Source organism: Pholcus phalangioides, unplaced genomic scaffold (genome assembly GCF_987345545.1).
Source record: "Pholcus phalangioides strain wild (caught in Gottingen) unplaced genomic scaffold, Ppha-v1.0 ptg000004l_1, whole genome shotgun sequence".
NCBI lineage: Eukaryota > Metazoa > Arthropoda > Arachnida > Araneae > Pholcidae > Pholcus > Pholcus phalangioides.
The window spans coordinates 30,957,864-30,963,970 of record NW_028301597.1 but is presented as its reverse complement, the minus strand read 5'-3'; positions in this window follow the sequence as shown (position 1 = coordinate 30,963,970).

The window sequence follows — 6,107 nt, the reverse complement described above, 5'->3', positions numbered from 1 at the left end:
CTTTTTGGATCACAAGTGATATTTCCATCTTTCAGTTATGTATTTTTTTTAAGTTGAAGTCATCGATCTGCCTGTTTTTTCATTTTAAAAAGTGCTCCAGTAAAAGCTGAGGAATTTCTTGAATGTAATTTATGAGTAGTTATTATTTTAAAAATTCTTATACTATATGAATTGACGCAGTTGAATATTAAAAGACGAAACGGAGACGTTAATTTTCATTTTCCTACTTCAGAAGATATGAACAAACAATTGAAATCAATGTTATTCCATGGATATCCAACTCAAAAGTAGGTCCGGCTAACTATTTTATTTTTAACCCTTACAGTGGCAATCCCGAGATATCTCGTCAAACTTGATCTGCTTTATTTCGGTCACCCCGAAATGTCTCGGGTTCTTAACATGCTTCCACATTTCCAATGTGGCAGTTATAATGCGGATCAAGAAAATTTTAAAAACCGCTTAAAGGGGTTAATATGCTGGGCATCGTACCTCTAAGTCTAAGCGAACTAAATGTTTCGGAAAAATATAGAATTCAGTTCACACAAGTTTTGAAATTATTTATTAGACCTCAGAAATTTCCACATTTCTACAGTAAAATCGGCAATTTCAACATTGATTTCTATGGGGAACCATCTGTCCCTGAAAGTGATACTGATGATGATGATTACGACGTCTTAGCGAAAAGCCTCGTATCATTAACCATCATCTTGAGACTCGCTTGGAGGATTTGGGAACTCTCTTTGCGATCCCATCCCACACCCTCTCAGGCTGGCTATCGTCAAGGTAGAGGAATAGAAGACGACTTTTTTTTTGCTTGATGTCAGCCATCGCGCGAAATTTCGAAGAAAGCGAAGAACGATCTCTTCCTAGCTCTTTAGGACATCAAGAGTGTGTACGACAACATTCACCGAACGAACAGGAACCTTTTAGAATGCCTTGTTTCTCACGAGATGGTGAAGCTCATCGCAATAATTCAGGGTGCACAGTAAACAGGGGGTATGACATTTTACTGGTGAACCGTTGATCCTAGAGGTATACCAATTAGAAAAAGTTTCCAAATACCGTATGGTGCTTGAAATATGACATATCCGAGACATACAGGAGGATTCAGAAAAGATGGGGAAAACTCTTTAAGAGGTGATAGTACACACCAATGCAAAAAATGTTCATCAAAGAATGCATGGTCTAACATGAAACGCAAACGCGCTAGCGCTTTTCGACACGGCCGCTCCGCGAACGTTAAAACGGCATTCCTGTTGAAATTTATCGGGAGAAAAAACACCATTCACAGTGAATAAAAGGCACGTATACCATCCCGTACGTTACAACTTTTAGAACGGTTGCACGCTGGAATAACTTCATAGGGCTGGCGTCCACGCCTTTTATTCACTGTGACGCAGATTCGCATACGGTTTCTTCTTCACCATTTGCATTCTTTTTCTCCCGACAAAATTTCAACAGGAATGCCGTTTTAACGTTTGCGGAGCGGCCGTTCCGAAAAGCTCTAGCGCGATTGCCTTTCATTTTAGATCATGCTTTCTTAGATGACAAATGTTTGTATTGGTGCGTACTATCACCTCTTAAAGTTTTTCCCATCTTTTCTGAATCACCCAGTATAAAGCCTTATTCACTGTGGTAAAGCCCTGTCAGCCTCCCGCAAGAGTCTTCCTTGGGGCAGCACGTGAGTGTTTGCACCCGAGCAAAGAGCTCGGGCCGCCCATGCCACTAAGGATGCGTGCTATCACCTTTACTCTTCATCCCCGTGATGTCGGACTCTGAAATGCTTTTACAATGATCCGGTTGTGGCTTCAAATTTAACGATTTCACCCTAAAAACCCACTCAATTTCTCTCTATTTTTTTGAGAGTGAAGGAATTTTCCTTTTCATTCATGTCGTGTTTTCTTCCTGACACCTCCACAGAGGTGGAGTTGACGGGGTCTCCAGCTCGGTGCACGGACAATTCTTAATTTTTTTTGCTGGGGCCCTTCTGCAGGATTCGTGCGAAACAGATGAGAAGCATTTGAGGGAAAAGAAAAAAATACGATTTGGAAAAAAACGTGCTACTACTACTTCTATTACCACTTAACCGTACATGCACCTCGTACACATTCCTCTACGAAATTTCTAACGAATCGGTTCATGCCGGAATGAGAATGTGTGTTCGGAGTGTATGCGTGACCCTAGCGTATTTATGTTACCGAGTTGCGCTTGTTTCGTGGTCATGCTGCCATCTGTCTTTCATTTCCTGAAGTAAAGATGGAAGTGCTTGAGGAAACGTGTGACTGCTTCACACTAGTAGAACCCTCACAACAGAGAGGGCAGTGATGCCTTAGAACGCCCATGAACAGCCGGAGGGCTTCAAGGGCAGAGGAAACTCATAAAAATAAAATCTGGTCAAAATTTTCGAATGTATGCATACAAATTGAAAAAGTACAAATTTTTAGTCAAGTAAGGAATACCTTGGAAGACCTCATTTTTCCCGAGGGGGGGGGGGGCATATGATACTTATACGGCCCTGATTCTCTCTCAGGGCCGTATCAACAGGACCAGGGACCTCTTCCTAGCATGAAGGTGCCTTCCTACTAATTCACATACTTGTACACTTTTGAAAAATCTCTCTCATTGATATACATTTCATTTTCCCATATGCACTTGAAGCCGTGCCTGGGAGGGAGGGTCCTTGCGTTAAAACGGCTCAAGAGAGAATATCGACTAGCCCGGATTTCCAAAACTTTTCCCAATAATCAATTTATTCAGTAAAAAAGTCACAATTTTTTTTTTTCTGGAATGGGGGAGGATCTGACCATTGGAAATAAAAAAACTATAGTTTCCCAAACTTTTTTTTCCATCGTCCCCCCCCCCCCCCCAACTCAAGAGCCAATAAATAGGATTCTATAACCCAAGCTATAAACCCAGTTTTACCACCCTCGGAAAATTCCATTGTCTCCAAACCTGAAATTCAGGTTCTTTTGGCTGGCGCTGTGGTGGTCGAGTGGTCATAGTGACAGACTCGCATCGTGGGGACCCGGGTTCGAGCCCCACCGTCACCACAGTGGTGGTTCCCAACTTCAAGGAGCAAATGCGAGCCGATCTCCCCGTTAAAAAGTGTCACCACAGAGAGCAACAGTCCTACAAAACAATACAAATATTCACAGTCACTTCACTTCTGAGATATAGATGGCAGCACTAAAAAGAAAATTATACACAACACTAGATACGCACTCCGATTGTTAGGTACACATACTTACACTTCCGGCACAATTCACTAGGTAGTAAATTGCCCATGGCGATAGACCTGAGTTGTGCTCGGCTTGTAAAAAGAAAAAAAAAAGTTTTTTTTGGCCAATCAACGTTTTCATGCTGCACGCGCTGCAGAAACCTGATCCTAGTAAAACACAGCTTAAATGAAGAAATATATATATATTAAAATTATTACACACTTCTGTTTTCCAAAAACGAAACATTTTTGTCGAAGTCGAGACATATAGTCACGTAATACATTAAAACTATATCTTAGCTGCACACTAGTCGAGCGTGACCCTTCTGGCGTTAACGTTGGGGCTCCGCGATGAATTTTTCACGTAAAAAGTTCACCATGGAACCACTGTTATAAACTATTATTGCCTTGCAGGATAGATTACGTTCGTGCGTATTTCCCAGATGGCAGCAGAGTTTCAAATATTTTGGGTAATTTTTAGCTGCAATTTTTTTTTAAGGATCGGGCAATTCTGCTCATAGCACACAACTAGGGTAACCATTCATTCCATATTTCCTGGGACAGTCTCGGTTTTTTTTCTGGCCATCCCGACTTTTTTTTCGCAAAAATGCCCCAGTTTTTGCCATTTTTTTTTTGTCGAAGTTCACTTGAATTTGTTATTTTCATAGCAAACTCTTTGGTACAGGTCAAACGTAATGTGCACACTGTGGTGCTCATTTTTCTGTTGCTAATGGAAGAAGAAATGACGTTACTCAGCGCGTGTCTACCTAGTGGTACAAGAATGCCGAAAAGGCCATAACTTCAACTGAGAGCATGAACTCTTTCATAGTGAGACAAGAGGATCATCTCGAGAAAGAAATGCGGCAATCGCGAAGCTCTCTCATAGCTTTATCCCTCTGTTCGTCATGGACAAAGTTTTCGTTCAAATGATTGTTTAATTTAATAACTTCTAATAATAATTGTACGAGGCCGAATTTTTATCTGCCAGACAAAATCGGAAGCTGTAATTGTGAATGTTCTATCGGCATACATACTAGACGATGCGAAGCGGGTGTAAAATTGAAATACAATTTGGAAGTCAAACATAAATAAATAAAACATTTACTACCTTTTCTTTGTTGTTGCATTGTACTTTGATGACAAAAGCATTTTCTCTCAAATATTTGCAGACAGTATTCCTCATTTTTCATGAACCATACAAAGTGTTATATTAAGGACTTTTCTCTTTTATCAGAACCCTGCAGTTTTTTTATAGAGTTAATTATTTTTAATAGATTTTGTGCAACATCTTATGCGGTGAGAGTAACATTTAAAAAAAAATAATATAACGTGGACATATGGCAAAATACAGATGTAAACAGTTCTGGTAACAGTTAGAGTAACCATACGTCCCATATTTCCCGAGACAGTCTTGTTTTTTTGCAAAAATTCCCGGTTTTTACACGAAGCCTACTTTTATTCTTTATTGAAGTCAATTTTTGACGCACCACGGTCATTTTCTGCACACCAGGGTTAAGTTTAGACCCCCGGGACCTACAATTTATTGCCGATTCAGAACAGCAGGCTTGTTTTTTATACCCCTCGATGGAGGACTCTCTGCGGTAGCAATTTTTTTTGCGGCCATGTCGACGTTTTTGTTGTACCCCTGTGTCAGGAGAGTTTCCTGACAAGGACGAACCGGGTATCGAACTCGCGACACTTCTAAACGTCCTTTGGTACTTTAGGCGAGTATCTTATCGACCTGGGCTACCGCTCCATGAAACTATTTTCCAACTCATAAATTATGATAATTACATAAATAAGAATACTGATCTCGTATATTTCTGTCGGTGAAAGTTTTACTTCGTGGAATTCCCCTGCAATTTGCACTCATTTCTCACCACTGGGATTAGAAGCAATATTTGGCAACTTTGTTGACTTTTGGAATTCAAATTTCCCGTATTTCTCTCGAGGAAATAGGGTCTCTTGAGTTGTTTTTTTCCCCTCTCCTTTAAGGCAACATCTAGAGCAGGTGCTCTAGAAGGTGGTGCTTAAGGGCACTGCGCGTCCCCGGATTTACCGTATTTTTCTCCAAGTAATATCGCCAACAGCAAAAGGCGCTAAAGAAAAGCACGGTTGCTGCGGTGATTTTTGTGTGTAAACAATCAAAGCTGACAGCTGAGTCGGTTTTGATTGAAATTTCTTATAACCCTGCCTAAACAAAAATTGTTGACTGGAATCGATTATTTTATCGAAGATTCGGTGAGCCGCTGCATTGGAGATATTTTTGGCGATCAAATCATGACGATCCTCGTGGCATACTCTGTGGAACACGGGGAGTTGTTTCTGAAGGACCCAAATAAAAAAACTAAAAAAATCATGACGACGATCGAAGATCTGTCCCCAGAACTGCTGGCAGAAATCTTTCTACATTACATAGTCTGAAGGGTACATGAAATTCTCGTTGTGCCCGTATGCAGAGCCTGGAGGAACCTTTCGTCGGCGCCTTCGCTCTGGAAGTGCTTCCACGTGCGTCTGTGGATACGCACTGTCTGTATCCACGAGAGGATTACTCCACCATACTCGGAGCCTTAAGATACTAGATTCGTGTCCCAACGACAATTATTGTCTGCAGATTGCTTATCATTCTAATAAACGACTTTTCCCTCAACCCCTATTATTTAAAGGCTGTGCTCTCGAGTGTCCTCGAACTGAAGTCCCTTGAAATTTCAAACACTGCCATCGACGCGGTAACGGTGATGAGCGTGGCGAAACACTGTCCCAATCTGAAACATTTCCATGTTCACAACGCGAGCCATGATGAAGACGAGCCAACATCGCTCGCAAAACTGAACCCTATCCTTACCATATATGGACTGAAGGTTCAGTCAGAGCCTTAAGGTAACACATT